The sequence below is a fragment of the Triticum urartu genome, chromosome 3A (genome assembly GCF_056163025.1).
Source record: "Triticum urartu cultivar PI428250 chromosome 3A, HENAU_Tu73, whole genome shotgun sequence".
NCBI lineage: Eukaryota > Viridiplantae > Streptophyta > Magnoliopsida > Poales > Poaceae > Triticum > Triticum urartu.
This window is the reverse complement of record NC_141875.1, coordinates 389,015,598-389,027,279: the sequence shown is the minus strand read 5'-3', so window position 1 is coordinate 389,027,279 and position 11,682 is coordinate 389,015,598.

Genomic DNA, 11,682 nt, shown 5'->3' with positions numbered 1-11,682 from the left:
GGAGGGGATCCGGAATTTTGAGGAGGGGGTCTATATATAGAGGTAGAGGGAGCTAGGAGTGTCCAAATGAGGTGCTGTTTTCGGCCACGCAATCGTGATCGAACGCTCTAGATGATGGAGAGGGTTTTGGTAGGTTTTGGGCCAACTTGGAGGGGTGTTGGGCTGCAACACACACGAGGCCTTTCCGGTCCCTCGGTTAACCGTTGGAGCATCAAACGAAGTCCAAATGGTACAAAACTTGACAGGCGGTCTACCGGTAGTAAACCAAGGCCGCTTGGCAAGTCTTGGTCCAATCCGGAAATGTTTAATCCCCACACATGAAAGAAAGGTAGAAATGACCACCGGAGGAGAACAGATCGCCGGAATGTGAAACGGACAACGGGGAAAATGCTCGAATGCATGAGACGAACACGTATGCAAATGCAATGCACATGATGGCATGATATGAGATGCATGACAACGACAACAGCACACGGAGACAAAGACCCGAACCCGAGAAAATAAAATAACTTAACGCCGGAAACGGAAAGAGTTGGATTACATATTAGGTAAAACATATCCGGGGTGTTACAAAGAGGCAAATAGAGAAAGAGAGGGGGTGGAGAGAGAGAGGGCGAATAAAACGGCAAGGGTGAATTGGGGGGAGAGGAAAACGAGAGGCAAATGGCAAATAATGTAATGCGGGAGATAGGGATTGCGATGGGTACTTGGTATGTTGACTTTTGCGCAGACTCCCCGGCAACGGCGCCAGAAATTGTTCTTGCTACCTCTTGAGCACTACGTCGGATTTCCCCGAAGAGGAAGGGCTGATGCAGCAAAGTAGCGTAAGTATTTCCCTTAGTTTTTGAGAACCAAGGTATCAATCCAGTAGGAGGCTACGCTCGACTCCCTTGTACCTACACTAAAACAATAGCTCAACGCAACCAACGCGCTTAGGGGTTGTCAATCCCTTCACGGTCACTTACGAAAGTGAGATCTGATAGAGATGATAAATAATATTTTTTTGGTATTTTTGGTATAGAGATGCAAAGTAAAAGCAAAGTAAAAGCAAAGCAATAATAAAGTGATGGAGATTGATATGATGAGAAAGAGACCCAGGGGCCATAGGTTTCACTAGTGGCTTCTCTCAAGAGCATAAATATTCTATGGTGGGTGAACAAGTTACTGTTGAGCAATTGACAGAATTGAGCATAGTTATGAGAATATCTAGGTATGATCATGTATATAGGCATCACGTCCGAGACAAGTAGACCAAAACAATTCTGCATCTACTACTATTACTCCACTCATCGACCGCTATCCAGCATGCATCTAGAGTATTAAGTTAAAAACAGAGTAGCGCCTTAAGCAAGATGACATGATGTAGAGGGATAGTTTCATGCAATATGATAAAACCCCATCTTGTTATCCTCGATGGCAATGATACAATACGGGACTTGCTGCCCCTTCTGTCACTGGGAAAGGACACAGCAAGATCGAACCCAAAGCTAAGCACTTCTCCCATGGCAAGAACAACCAAGCTAGTAGGCCAAACCAAACTCATAATTCAAAGAGACTGGCAAAGATAACCAATCATACATAAAAGTATTCAGAGAATATTCAAATATTATTCATAGATAGACTGGATCATAAACCCACAATTCATCAGTCTCAACAAACACACCGCAAAAATAAGATTACATCGAATAGATCTCCACGAGAGAGGGGGAGAACATTGTATTGAGATCCAAAAAGAAAGAAGAAGCCATCTAGCTACTAGCTATGGACCCGTAGGTCTGAAGTAAACTACTCACACTTCATTGGAGAGGCTTGGATGATGATGTAGAAGTCCTCCGTGATCGATGCCCCCTCCGGCGGAGCTCCGAAACAGGCCCCAAGATGGGATCTCGTGGATATAGAAAGTTGCGGCGGTGGAATTAGGTTTTTGGCTCCGTATCTGATCGTTTGGGGGTATGTGGATATATATAGGAGGAAGAAGTACGTCGGTGGAGCTTCGAGGGGCCCACGAGGCAAGGGGCGCTCCCTAGGGGGGCACCCTCAACCCTCGTGACTCCCTCGTGGCTTTCTTGACGGAGGGTCCAAGTCTCCTGGATCTTATCTGATGAGAAAATCACGTTTCCGAAAGTTTAATTCCGTTTGGACTCCGTTTGATATTCCTTTTCTTCGAAACCCTAAAACAGGCAAAAAGCAGCAATTCTGGGCCGGGCCTTCGGTTAATAATTTAGTCCCAAAAATAATATAAAAGTGGATAATAAAGCCCAATAATGTCCAAAACAGTAGATAATATAGCATGGAGCAATCAAAAATTGTAGATACGTTGGAGACGTATCACTTTGCTTTTACTTTTTACTTTGTATCTCTATACCAAAAATACCAAAAATATTATTTATCATCTCTATCAGATCTCACTTTCTTAAGTGACCGTGAAGGGATTGACAACCCCTAAGCGCGTTGGTTGCGTTGAGCTATTGTTTTTGTGTAGGTACGAGGGACTCACGCGTAGCCTCCTACTAGATTGATACTTTGGTTCTCAAAAACTGAGGGAAATACTTACGCTACTTTGCTGCATCATCCTCTCCTCTTCGGGGAAATCCAACGCATTGCTCAAGAGGTAGCAAGAAGAATTTCTGGCACCGTTGCCGGGGAGTCTGCGCAAACGTCAACATACCAAGTACCCATCACAATCCCTATCTCCCGCATTACATTATTTGCCATTTGCCTCTCGTTTTCCTCTCCCCCACTTCACCCTTGCCGTTCTATTCGCCCTCTCTCTCGATCCTCCCTCGCTATTTGCCTCTTTTTGCCCGTTTGCTTTTTGTTTGCTCGTGTGTTGGATTGCTTATTTGTCGCGATGGCTCAAGATAATACTAAATTGTGTGACTTCACCAATACCAACAATAATGATTTCCTTAGCACTCCGATTGCTCCTCTTACCGATGCTGAATCTTGTGAAATTAATGCTGCTTTGCTGAATCTTGTCATGAAAGATCCGTTTTCTGGCCTTCCTAGTGAAGATGCCGCTACCCATCTTAATAGCTTCATTGATTTGTGTGACATGCAAAAGAAGAAAGATGTCGATAATGATATTGTTAAATTGAAGCAATTTCCTTTTTTGCTTAGAGATCATGCTAAAGCTTGGTTTTCATCTTTGCCTAAAAATAGTATTGATTCATGGAACAAGTGCAAAGATGCTTTTATCTCTAAGTATTTTCCTCCCGCTAAGATCATCTCTCTTAGAAACGATATTATGAATTTTAATCAACTTGATCATGAACATGTTGCACAAGCTTGGGAGAGAATGAAATTAATGATACGTAATTGCCCTACTCATGGTTTGAATTTGTGGATGATTATACAAAAAATTTATGACGGATTGAATTTTGCTTCTAGAAATCTTTTAGATTCGGCCGCGGGAGGCACTTTTATGGAAATCACTTTAGGAGATGCTACTAAACTCCTAGATAATATTATGGTTAATTATTCTCAATGGCACACTGAAAGATCCACTAATAAAAAGGTGCATGCGATAGAAGAAATCAATGTTTTGAGTGGAAAGATGGATGAACTTATGAAATTATTTGCTAATAAGAGTGTTTCTTCTGATCCTAATGATATGCCCTTGTCTACTTTGATTGAGAATAATAATGAATCTATGTATGTGAATTTTGTTGGTAGGAACAATTTTGGTAACAACGTGTATAGAGGAAATTTCAATCCTAGGCCATATCCAAGCAATCCCTCTAATAATTATGGTAATTCCTACAACAATTCTTATGGAAATTATAATAAGATGCCCTCTGATTTTTAATCTAATATTAAAGAATTTATTTCTTCGCGGAAGAATTTTAAAGCTATGATTGAAGAAAAATTGCTTAAGATTGATGATTTGGCTAGGAACGTTGATAGAATTTCTCTTGATGCTGATTCTTTAAAGCTTAGATCTATTCCTCCTAAGCATGATATCAATGAGTCTCTCAAAGCCATGATAATTTCCATTGATGAGTGCAAGGAAAGAACCGCTAGGACGCGTGCTATGAAAGATGCCTTCATTAAAGCGTGTTCTTCTAGTTCCTATGAAAATAATGATGAGGATCTAAAAGTTATTGATGTGTCCCCTATTAAATCTTTGTTTTGCAATATTAATCTTGATAATGATGGGACTGAATATGATCCACCTTTACCTAGAATGTGTTCTAAAAATTCGAAGTATTTAGATCTTGATGGTGAAATTGATAAAAGTGGGATTAAAAGAAATAAAACCCTAGATGATGCCAAACCCACTATATTGTATTTCAAGGAATTTGATTATGAAAATTTCTCTTTAATTGATTGTATTTCCTTGTTGAAATCCGTGCTAAATTCTCCTCATGCTTATAGTCAAAATAAAGCCTTTACTGAACATATCATTGATGCCTTGATGCAATCTTATGAAGAAAAACTTGAGTTGAAAGTTTCTATCCCTAGAAAACTTTATGATGAGTGGGAACCTACTATTAAAATTAAAATTAAAGATTATGATTTTTATGCTTTGTGTGATTTGGGTGCTAGTGTCTCTACTATTCCCAAAACTTTGTGTGATTTGCTAGATTTCCGTAATTTTGATGATTGCTCTCTAAACTTGCATCTTGCGAATTCCACTATTAAGAATCCTATGGGAAGAATTAATGATGTTCTTATTGTTGCAAATAGGAATTATGTGCCTGTAGATTTTATCGTTCTTGATATATATTGCAATCCTTCTTGCCCTATTATTCTCGGTAGACCTTTCCTTAGAACGGTTGGTGCAATTATTGATATGAAGGAAGGGAATATTAGATTTCAATTTCCATTAAAAAAGGGCATGGAACACTTCCCTAGAAAGAAAATAAAATTACCATATGAATCTATCATGAGAGCCACTTATGGATTGCCTACCAAAGATGGCAATACCTAGATCTATCCTTGCTTGTTATGCCTAGCTAGGGGCGTTAAACGATAGCGCTTGTTGGGAGGCAACCCAATTTTATTTTTATTCCTTGCTTTTTGCTCCTGTTTAGTAATAAATAATTTATCTAGCCTCTGTTTTGGTTATGTTTTTTGTGTTTAATTAGTGTTTGTGCCAAGTAGAACCGTTGGGAAGACTTGGGGAAAGTCTTGTTGAACTTGCTGTAAAAAAACAGAAACTTTAGCGCTCACGAGAACTGCTGTCATTTTTATTTGGAAAGTGCTATTTAGTTAATTATTTTTTCAGATGATTAATAGATAAATTCCTCACGTCCAGCAATTTATTTTAGAATTTTTGGGGTTCCAGATCTTGCGCTAGCTACAGATTACTACAGACTTTTCTGCTTTTGCTAGATTCTGTTTTTCATGTGTTGTTTGCTTATTTTGATGAATCTATGGCTAGTAAAATAGTTTATAAACCATAGAGAAGTTGGAATACAGTAGGTTTAACACAAATATAAATAAAGAATGAGTTAATTACAGTACCTTGAAGTGGTCTTTTGTTTTCTTTCGCTAACGGAGCTCACGAGATTTTCTACTTTAAGTCTTGTGTTGTGAAGTTTTCAAGTTTTGGGTAAAGATTTGATGGACTATGGAACAAGGAGTGGCCAGAGCCTAAACTTGGGATGCCCATGGAACCCCCAAGATAATCTAAGGACACCTAACAACCAAAGCTTGGGGATGCCCCGGAAGGCATCCCCCCTTTCGTCTACTTCTATCGGTAACTTTACTTGGAGCTATATTTTTATTCACCACATGATATGTGTTTTGCTTGGAGCCTATTTTATGATTTGAGTCTTTGCTTGTTAGTCTACCACAATCATCCTTGCTTTACGCACCTTTTGAGAGAGCCATAGATGATTTGGAATTTGATAGAATACTCTATGTGCTTCACTTATATCTTTTGAGCTTTATAGTTTTGCTCTAGTGCTTCACTTATATCTTTTGAGCTTTATAGTTTTGCTCTAGTGCTTCACTTATATCTTTTAGAGCACGGTGGTGGATTTGTTTTATAGAAACTATTGATCTCTCATGCTTCACTTAGATTATTTTGAGAGTCTTAATAGCATGGCAATTTGCTTAAAATCCTAATATGCTTGGTATGCAAGATTAACAATAAAACTTTCTTATGAGTGTGTTGAATACTAAGAAAAGTTTGATGCTTGATGATTGTTTTGAGATATGGAGGTAATAATATCAAAGTCATGCTAGTTGAGTAGTTGTGAAATTGAGAAATACTTGTGTTGAAGTTTGCAAGTCCCGTAGCATGCACGTATGGTAAACGTTATGCAACAAATTTGAAACATGAGGTGTTATTTGATTGTCCTCCTTATGAGTGGCGGTCGGGGACGAGCGATGGTATTTTCCTACCAATCTACCCCCCCTAGGAGCATGCACGTAGTACCGAGGTTTTTGATGACTTGTATATTTTTGCAATAAGTATGTGAGTTCTTTATGACTAATGTTGAGTCCATGGATTATACGCACTCTCACCCTTCCATCCTTGCTAGCCTCTTTGGTATCGTGCATTGCCCTTTCTCACATCGAGTGTTGGCGCAAACTTCGCCGGTGCATCCAAACCCCGTGATATGATACGCTCTTTCACACATAAACCTCCTTATATCTTCCTCAAAACATCCACCATACCTACCTATTATGGCATTTCCATAGCCATTCCGAGATATATTGCCATGCAACTTTCCATCATCCCGTTCATCATGACACATTCATCATTGTCATATTTCTTAGCATGATCATGTAGTTGACATAGTATTTGTGGCAAAGCCACCGTTCATAATTCTTTCATACATGTCACTCTTGGTTCATTGCATATCCCGGTACACCGCCGGAGGCATTCATATAGAGTCATCTTTGTTCTAGTATCGAGTTGTAATCGTTGAGTTGTAAATAAATAGAAGTGTGATGACCATTATTATTAGAGCATTGTCCCAAGTGAGGAATAAAAAAAGGCCATAAAAAAGAGAAGGCCCCAAAAAAAGAGAAAGGCCATAAAAAAGAAAAGGCCCAAAAAATGAGAGAAAAAGAGAGAAGGGACAATGTTACTATCCTTTTACCACACTTGTGCTTCAAAGTAGCACCATGATCTTCATAGTAGAGAGTCTCTCATGTTATCACTTTCATATACTAGTGGGAATTTTTCATTATAGAACTTGGCTTGTATATTCCAAGAATGGGCCTCCTCAAGTGCCCTAGGTCTTTGTGAGCAAGCAAGTTGGATGCACACCCACTAGTTTCTTTTGTTGAGCTTTCATACATTTATAGCTCTAGTGCATCCGTTGCATGGCAATCCCTACTCCTTGCATTAACATCAATCGGTGGGCATCTCCATAGCCCATTGATTAGCCTCGTTGATATGAGACTTTCTCCTTTTTTGTCTTCTCCACATAACCCCCTCATTATATTCTATTCCACCCATAGTGCTATGTCCATGGCTCGCGCTCATATATTGCGTGAAACTTTATAGGTTTGAGATTACTAAAGTATGAAACAATTGCTTGGCTTGTCATCGGGGTTGTGCATGATGAGAGCATTCTTGTGTGACGAAAATGAAACATGACTAAACTATATGATTTTGTAGGGATGAACTTTCTTTGGCCATGTTATTTTGAGAAGACATAATTGCTTAGTTAGTATGCTTGAAGTATTATCATTTTTATGTCAATATGAACTTTTGTCTTGAATCTTTCGGATCTGAATATTCATACCACAATTAAGAAGAATTACATTAAAATTATGCCAAGTAGCACTCCGCATAAAAAATTCTCTTTTTATCATTTACCTACTCAAGGACAAGCAGGAATTAAGCTTGGGGATGCTCGATACATCTCCAGCGTATCTATAATTTTTGATTGCTCCATGCTATATTATCTACTGTTTGGGACTATATTGGGCTTTATTTTCCACTTTTATATTATTTTTGGGACTAACCTATTAACCGGAGGCCCAGCCCAGAATTGCTGTTTTTTGCCTATTTCAGTGTTTCGGAGAAACAGAATATCAACCGGAGTCCAAACGGAATGAAACCTTCGAAAACGTGATTTTCTCATCAGATAAGATCCAGGAGACTTGGACCCTCTGTCAAGAAAGCCACGAGGCGGTCACGAGGGTGGAGGGCACGCCCCCTGCCTCGTGGGCCCCTCGAAGCTCCACCAACGTACTTCTTCCTCCTATATATACCTACGTACCCCCAAACGATCGGGGACGGAGCCAAAAACCTAATTCCACCGCCGCAACTTTCTGTATCCACGAGATCCCATCTTGGGGCCTGTTCGGGAGCTCCGCCGGAAGGGGCATCAATCACGGAGGGCTTCTACATCATCATCCAAGCCCCTTCGATGAAGTGTGAGTAGTTTACTTCAGACCTACGGGTCCATAGTTAGAAGCTAGATGGCTTCTTATCTCTTTTTGGATCTCAATACAATGTTCTCCCCCTCTCTTGTGGAGATCTATTCGATGTAATCTTCTTTTTGCGGTGTATTTATTGACACCGATGAATTGTGGGTTTATGATCAAGTCTATCTATGAATAATATTTGAATCTTCTCTAAATTCTTTTATGTATGATTGGTTATCTTTGCAAGTCTCTTCGAATTATCAGTTTGGTTTGGCCTACTAGATTGGTTGTTCTTGCCATGGGAGAAGTGCTTATCTTTTGGTTCGATCTTGCGGTGTCCTTTCCCAGTGACAGAAGGGGCAGCAAGGCACGTATTATATTGTTGCCATCGAGGATAACAAGATGGGTTTTTTATCATATTGCATGAAACTATCCCTCTACATCATGTCATCTTGCTTAAGGCGTTACTCTGTTTTTAACTTAATACTCTAGATGCATGCTGGATAGCGGTCGATGAGTGGAGTAATAGTAGTAGATGCAGGCAGGAGTCGGTCTACTTGTCTCAGACGTGATGCCTATTTACATGATCAAACCTAGATATTCTCATAACTATGCTGAATTCAGTCAATTGCTCAACAGTAATTTGTTCACCCACCGTAGAATACTTATGCTCTTGAGAGAAGCCACTAGTGAAACCTATGGCCCCGGGTCTCTTTCTCATCATATCAATATCCATCACTTTAATATTGCTTTGCTTTTACTTTGCTTTTACTTTTTACTTTGCATCTCTATACCAAAAATACCAAAAATATTATTTATCATCTCTATCAGATCTCACTCTCGTAAGTGACCGTGAAGGGATTGATAACCCCTAAGCGCGTTGGTTGCGTTGAGCTATTGTTTTTGTGTAGGTACGAGGGACTCGTGCGTAGCCTCCTACTGTATTGATACCTTTGTTCTCAAAAACTGAGGGAAATACTTACGCTACTTTGCTGCATCATCCTCTCCTCTTCGGAGAAATCCAACGCAGTGCTCAAGAGGTAGCACGGGTATTCTATTGATTCACTTGATGTATGTTTTGGTGATCAACTTGCGGGTTCTGTGACCTTGGGAATCTATGCATAGGGGTTGGCACACGTTTTGGTCTTGAATCTCCGGTAGATACTTTGGGGCACTCTTTGAAGTTCTTTGTGTTGGTTTGAATAGATGAATCTAAGATTGTGTGATGCATATCATATAACCATTCCCGAGGATACTTGTGGTGACATTGGAGTATCTAGGTGACATTAGGGTTTTGTTTGATTTGTGTCTTAAGGTGTTATTTTACTACGAATTCTAGGGCTGTTCGTGGCACTTATAGGAATAGCCCAATGGATTGATCAGAAAGAATAACTTTGAGGTGGTTTCATACGCTACAATAATCTCTTCGTTTGTTCTCCGCTATTAGTGATTTTGGAGTGACTCTTTGTTGCATGTTTAAGGATTATTATATGACCTAATTATGTTATCCTTGTTGAGAGAACTTGCACTAGTGAAATTATGAACCCTAGGCCTTGTTTTGAAGCATTGCAATACCGTTTGTGCTCACTTTTATCATTAGTTACCTTGCTGTTTTTATATTTTTAGATTACAAAAACCTATATCTACCATCCATATTGCACTTGTATCACCATCTCTTCGCCGAACTAGTGCAGCTATACAATTTACCATTGTATTAGGTGTGTTGTGGACACAAGACACTCTTTGTTATTTGGTTGCAGGGTTGTTTGAGAGAGACCATCTTCATCCTATGCCTCCCACGGATTGATAAACCTTAGGTCATCCACTTGAGGGAAATTTGCTACTGTCCTACAAACCTCCGCACTTGGAGGCCCGACAACGTCTACAAGAAGATGGTTGTGTAGTAGACATCAACCAGCAGGACAGGGTGGTGCAGCAAAGTAGCGTAAGTATTTCCCTATGTTTTTGAGAACCAAGGTATCAATCCAGTAGGAGGCTACGTGCCAGTCCCTCGCACCAACACAAAACAAATAAATCCTCGCAACCAACGCGATAAGGGGTTGTCAATCCCTACACGATCACTTATGAGAGTGAGATCTGATAGATATGATAAGATAATATTTTTGGTATTTTTATGATAAAGATGCAAAGTAAAATAAAAGCAATGAAAATAACTAAGTATTGGAAGATTTAATATGTTGAAGATTGACCCGGGGGCCATAGGTTTCACTAGTGGCTTCTCTCAAGAGCATAAGTATTTTATGCTGGGTGAACAAATTACTGTTGAGAAGTTCACAGAATTGAGCACAGTTTTGAGAATATCTAGGTATGATCATGTATATAGGCATCACGTCCGAGACAAGTAGACCGACTCCTGCATGCATCTACTACTATTACTCCACACATCGACCGCTACCCAGCATGCATCTAGAGTATTAAGTTCATAAGAACAGAGGAACGCCTTAAGCAAGATGACATGATGTAGAGGGATAAACTCATGCAATATGATGAAAACCCCATATTGTTATCCTCGATGGCAACAATACAATACGTGCCTTGCTGCCCCTACTGTCACTGGGAAAGGACACCGCAAGATTGAACCCAAAGCTAAGCACTTCTCCCATTGCATGAAAGATCAATCTAGTAGGCCAAACCAAACTGATAATTCGAAGAGACTTGCAAAGATAACCAATCATACATAAAAGAATTTAGAGAAGATTCAAATATTATTCATAGATAAACTTGATCATAAACCGATAATTCATCGGACTCAACAAACACACCGCAAAAGAAGATTACATCGAATAGATCTCCATAAGAGAGGGGGAGAACTTTGTATTGAGATCCAAAAAGAGAGAAGAAGCCATGTAGCTAATAACTATGGACCCGAAGGTCTGAGTTAAACTACTCACACTTCATCGGAGAGGCTATGGTGTTGATGTAGAAGCCCTCCGTGATTGATGCCCCCTCAGGCGGAGCTCTGAAACAGGCCCCAAGATGGGATCTCGTGGATACAGAAAGTTACTGCGGTAGAATTAGGGTTTTGGCTCCGTATCTGATCATTTGGGGGTACGTAGGTATATATAGGAGGAAGAAGTACGTCGGTGGAGCAACAGGGGGCCCATGAGGGTGAAGGGCGCACCTGGGGGGGGGGGGTAGGCGCGCCCCTACCTCGTGGCCTCCCTGTTGGTTGCTTGACGTAGGATCCAAGTCTCCTGGATCTTGTTCGTTCCAAAAATCACGTTCCTGAAGGTTTTATTCCGTTTGGACTCCGTTTGATATTCCTTTTCTTCGAAACCCTAAAATAGGCAAAAAAAACCAGCAATTCTGGGCTGGGCCTCCGGT